The sequence below is a fragment of the Coregonus clupeaformis genome, chromosome 9 (genome assembly GCF_020615455.1).
Source record: "Coregonus clupeaformis isolate EN_2021a chromosome 9, ASM2061545v1, whole genome shotgun sequence".
NCBI classification, from domain to species: Eukaryota; Metazoa; Chordata; class Actinopteri; order Salmoniformes; family Salmonidae; genus Coregonus; species Coregonus clupeaformis.
The window spans coordinates 39,217,733-39,223,831 of NC_059200.1; positions in this window are offsets into that span (position 1 = coordinate 39,217,733).

Here is a 6,099-nt window from a genome sequence, read left to right on the forward strand (position 1 = left end):
ATGGGGGACAGAACAAACGGAGAGGGCAGACAAAGGGACCGGCGGAGAGCTAGCCAATCAGCGGGGACTAGTTTTGTCGTTTGGGAATCTGCTGAAAAAACAGAAATGTCTAAAGCTGGCAGGTTGAAGTAATACTGATGACTGGATGGTTTCGATTGAAAGTGAAGGGCTGAAGCAGCTATAGTGGAGAGCAGGCCAGGCGTTAAATCAGAGACTCTGCCTCAACCAGTAGTGCTTATTTTAATTTCCAAAACAAACAAAGTCACAGGAAATTTAGCAAATATTCTCCCAATTATTATTTTCTGAGTCTTTCCTTGTCCCATTTTTTATTAAAAGGTATTTGTTTATAGATACAAGCTGTAAGAGGTACTCATATCATTTTGTGAGGCATACTCACAATTTCCAGACATACTCTATAGGAGAGTTTCCCATGATCGGTTCTAATTATTTGCATCCTTGATTAAGATGAGCCAAAAAGACTATAAAATAAATGATACAAATACTGAGCTATATTGTATGCTAAACAAATTGGGATATTATATTATTTTATACTAATACAATTGCTTAGAGAAAGAGATTTTGTTTAACAAGTAATACAAAAATATCAAAAGAAGATAGGGGTCAAATACACTAGCACCTTTCCCTTGCCGGGATAATGACGCTGAACCTTTTTCAAAAGTGAGTTTGGATAACACGTTGGGAGGGATCTTAAAATAATTTGTTACTTTTATTTCGTATTATTTTATATTGTATTTTTAATTAAAAATATATATATATTTATTAAAACTGCATTGTTGGTTAAGGGCTTGTAAGTAAGCATTTAACTGTAAGGTCTACACCTGTTGTATTCGGCGTATGTGACAAATAACATTTGATTTGATTTGATTTAGACCAATACAGAATCTTTCCAGATCCTTGATATCCTTCTTCTGTGCTTATGGACTACCCTCTTCAATTCAAACCCATTTTGATTAGTGTTTGGGGTTATTGTCATGCTGGAAGATCCACTTGTGGCCAAGTGTCAGCCTGATAACTAGCTGTTCTTGGCAGAGAGGTTTGGAACTCTCTTTCTTATTTATCTATTCATTAAGTAATTTACTGCCTGGTGTTCATAACATGGAAGGCCAAAACTCCATCCCACCAAAACAGGCTGACATTTCAGGCGGTCTTTTCAAACAGCTCTTACACTAAAAGGGCATTATCACAATTTTCACAACTTCACAGTATCATTCCAACCTCATATTGTGGAAATGTATATAAAACACAGGAAAATCATGTTTTTGACTGCACTGTGCCTTTAATGCACATTTCTTTAAATTGTACTCTTAAAAAGAAGAGAAAAAGCATCAGATTGCTATATCGCTCTCCTCAACCACTGAAGCTCTCCCCAAGTGAGAGAATCAATAAATAATCCGGTAACTCTGCATCGAAAAGATACAAACTGCCCCCAGCATCAAAGCACATTTCCTCTGTATCATTCACCATCATGAGAGATTACAAACAAACACAAACTAGCTAGGCTAGTTGATTGTTCTTTTTAGAATAAGGGTTTGTTTTTCCCACATATATCCATGCATGTCCATTACGACTGATCTGCCTCTCCTGTTGGGCCTTCCCTCGCCTCAGCACACACTCGCCCTGAAGATGAAAGGAGAAGAGTAGCTCCATTACCTGCATTACAGCAAGTTGCACAGACCAATTGACGACTACAAAATGTCCTGGGAAAAGGATTTCTCCCCCCCATAGATGTGAGTGGCGTACTTACTTCCAACTTCATTTTTATAGACCCCTGCCTATTTTTCTTTCATTTCAACTCGGCAACCAGGAGGGTATTTGATATCATCCTGCACCATCAAAGTGGACAATATGCCTCTGTGCTGGAAGAGAAAATCCATCTTCTACAAATCCATCTTGCTTTTGACAGATTAATGTTGTTATGGAAAGCACACATTTATGCAAGCTGGCGAACTAGCAAACAAAATGTTTAAAGAGAGGTTCATAACATTAATGGTTTCATGAGAAATTAGAAATTATATTTTTGGCAAGCTTTGACTGAGAGTTACATTCACATGTCCATTACGATGCCATTGGCTTGTATCTCCTCTTGTTGCGTAGTCTTTTGGCTTGCCTCCCTCTGCCTAACATCACCAGCCATATACTTCCCTGGTCTGACCAGTCTGTCTGTAAATCACCATTGGCCATTCTACTGGCACTTGACATAGAGCCTCCTGGCCACTGTGTCCATACAGGACTGGGCCCCGATTCACAAAACACTTCTTACAAAAAAACTTAAGAAGCTTCTTAAGAATTTTTTTTATAAGTTAATAAGTGCAATTCCTCAACAATATATGTTCATGTTTTTCTTATGAACTTCTCAAATAGCTTCTTACCAACTTCTTAACTATCTTCTTAAGATGATTGTCGCTAGGCAACCGATCTAGTTAGCTATCTAGCTGGTAATGGCAATCATGCTAGCATATTTATTACTGAGATTACTGTTCTAAAACATGTTCTTGGGTTTAAAACAATCAATACTGAAACTTTCAGATGAAGTTTGTGAGTGAATTAAACATGTTCAATGTCTTTCATTGGCTTATTCTCTCACTGCCCGGAGTTTAAGACAAGCTATCTTGGAATTACGAACATTTCCAAGAAGAAATCCAAGAACATTATTTTCAAGAATCACATTTCTTTGTAACTTTTTTCATCAGAACATTAAGTATAAACTTAAGGAAAGATATGTTTTTGTGAATCCGGGCCCAGGGTCAACATCACTCCCATCTTTCGAGCTCCTTCTTTTTTATACCGACAAAATGTTAAGTTGCCCTAACTATCTTTAATGAATCAATATAGATTTAGTGTAAATTGGGATAATTTAACATTTAAGTTGACTAAACTTTTTTAAAAGTGAACTAGTTAGTTGAGACTACAAATCATTTTGCGCAGTGTACTTTGCATGTATCAGATTTTCTTGGGCTTTTTTCTCTTCTGGATGATGACAACTACGGGTAACATGTTGCAGCCTTTATCACAACAATATTATGTACTGCTCATTGATGCGAAAACATAGGAAGTGACACACAGGCACTGTTTATTACAACATTGGATGATGTTACATTTTTGTAAACAGAAAATGTATTCAGTGTAGGCTTATACAATTACCAGGGAATAAAGCCTAATATTCTATTGTTATCAAATAGATTTTAAAGGCTATGATGATATTATATTGACCTTATTATACAGAGGTGGGAATACATATTAAATTACTTAACTTCACTCTATATTCACTGTCCTCACTTTGCATTGCTCTTGGATGATGACAAACCACCAAACCCCTATGCTAGCCATGACCTCTAAAAGCTGTTGATTGCAGCCGGGAAAATGTTTCTGAATCCTTTAAGTTGCCAGCCGTATTCTGCTTAAATGCTTAAATCAACTCTTTCGAATTGGATTTTGAAGCCTTCGGATGGCTAATTTGGACGGCAAGTGCTTTCAGCATTTTCCTCAGCATTTAAGTGGTGGCTTTAATCAAAAGAGCATGCAGACGATGCTCCCCCCCATCCTGCTAGACAGCGCCGCGGATGGAGAGATAAACCCTTCCACTTAACCACTTAAATGAATATATCAAGAAACTAATTTGCCATTTTAATTGCGTGATTTAAGGAGACGCTGCTTCACTCTCCCTCTTCCATTTTGGTTGATTTCCAATGCGAGCGCACATTAGATTGATCTATGAAAGACTGCAGAAATCACAACACTTAAGTCTTTTCATTTCCCCCCTAATGAAATAATTGAAATTCCTGTCACTGTCTGCACTTTAGCGGCACACAAACATACACACACCGGAGGCAAATGGATCGTGAGAGGTTTTTGTTTTTCCTTTTTTCTCCCGTTGCTTGTTTCCTTTTCTTTTCTCCGTCTCTATCTATTTTCCCCCTTGCAAGAGCCAAAGATTCATTCCCTCTGTCAAGCCCAGAAATAGCTCAGTGCATGTCCATTTTGTCAACATTTGCTGGTCCCATTAAGTGATTGCTTGCAGAAATGACAGGGGACATTTCTCCTGATACGTTCCCTGAAACACCGCTGCGAACATTAAGGAGACATTATTGGGTCCCATTTTCTCCCGACTACAAGGTTATCCATTAGGGTGGCACACAGCCCTACATTCTTCTATTTTCTCCCTCACCAAGCTTGACTTCGCACATTATTATGGCCTCAAATTATATCAGAGAAAAGCTATCTCGCTCCATGTTGCTCCTCTTCCTAGGGCTATTTGCCCACACTGATTCTGGAGTGTCAAAATGGGGACATCATTAGGCCTAATAATGATTGATAGGTGGATGCTTTAAAGGGTAGGAAGCATGAGTTTTTACTCACCTATGTAAAAACACAGTGTGGTCAAAGGCTTAGTTGTAGTCACAATCTGGTTACCTATAAGAACAAACATAGTTATGTTTTTGGGTTATTATATATTTATTAACTTATTTCCAGATATCTTCTGAACTACCCACAATGCACTATTTCTCAACGTCATATGGAGGATCTACTCTGAGCTACCGAGTTCATATGCTAGCTTGGTAGCTAGCTCAAGCTGGCTAACGTTATCCACTAGCCATGCTAGCATGTAATTACATTCCAGACCAAGCATACTCGTCACAGACTTTGTGGCTGTGTTGTCTAGTGGGAACCGTTAGCATAGCAGGCTCTGGTGACTTCTTCCTGTGGGCTCAAACAAAAGAGAAAATCACACCTGCTTGCTCTAATTTTGTACTATCTCGTCTGTTCTCCTTTTTGTTGTGTCAACTTTTCGGCATGTTTTCTGTGGAGTAGGCTATGGGAGTTTTGTAACCCTTTCCATCTTGGCTTTGTGCTAGCGCGCTAGCTGACGGACATCTGGAATCTATCTATTTGGGATTTCCCTGACCCTCCATCAGCGGTGAAAGGTGACAGAGCTAGAGTGGTGTTTGTCGGACCATGAGACATACCGAAAATTGGGCTTCTCACAAAATCGTCTGTAGCGTCCGAACGGTTTGTCCTACAAACTATTATGGAAAGGCAACAAATATGTACTTTGGCTGAACTATCCCTTTAATAAATGTGTGTAAACATATGGGCTGTGAATAAGGAACCTTGAATATAGGAGTGAGCAGAGTTCAAGTGATGGCTTGATGGTTCTATTGAAGAATAAAGTAATTTTCATAAAGCTTTTAGTGAGACAATTTTGACCGACATAGTCTGTATTCTTATCTCACTAAAAGCTCTATTTTAAGTTCCCTTGTGAGAATGGCAAACAGTGAGCGGACATTATTTTATTCTACAGTTCTTTTATGTTCAGCTCCTGTGCTAAGACGGCTGTGCGTAAAACACTCTCCTTTCATTTATAGTTTATTAACTCTGAGTCATTTCAGAAAAATATTACCATAAGAATGTACTTTGTTTGGAACAAATGTTTTTGTCGTCTTCACACATCATATGACACCCTTTTTCTTAAATGTTTTTATTCCCTTCTACATTTTGAATGCATAATTCCCTTCCAATATGCATCTATACCCTTTTTTAGTGAGAAAACTAAATATTACAGTAGTAAACATCTTGATACTGTGTGTGTTCCTTGGACAGACTAATCTTGGATTATGGAGTCTATAATTAAACCAATGAGGAACAAGGCTTATGTTATGTACATGTTCTCATAGACCTGTTATAGTCATTTTTTATAATAATACAAAAAAAAGACATTTTCAAAGACCGGGAATGTGTTCATGGAACCACTTTCAGTAGTTTGGTTTAGATCAGTTTAGGCCAGGAGGCTGTGTAATATACCTAGAAGTTATGTACAATTTGGAAGATCACTTGGTCAGATAAACATCTTAATAATGTATTTATTTTTTAACGATCAGTAAATACATGGTTTCAAAATGGTGTTCTTATTATACCAAGCCAAATCAATGATATCACTAATATTTAACTACATTTGATAAAATACTATGTACCAATATTTTGTCATTCAAAAGATGACCTCGATGTGCCAGTCACTGGGTAAGCGACCAAATAACCCAAACTGAGAGCAATTGTAAACCCAATACAGCGACTTATGCATTG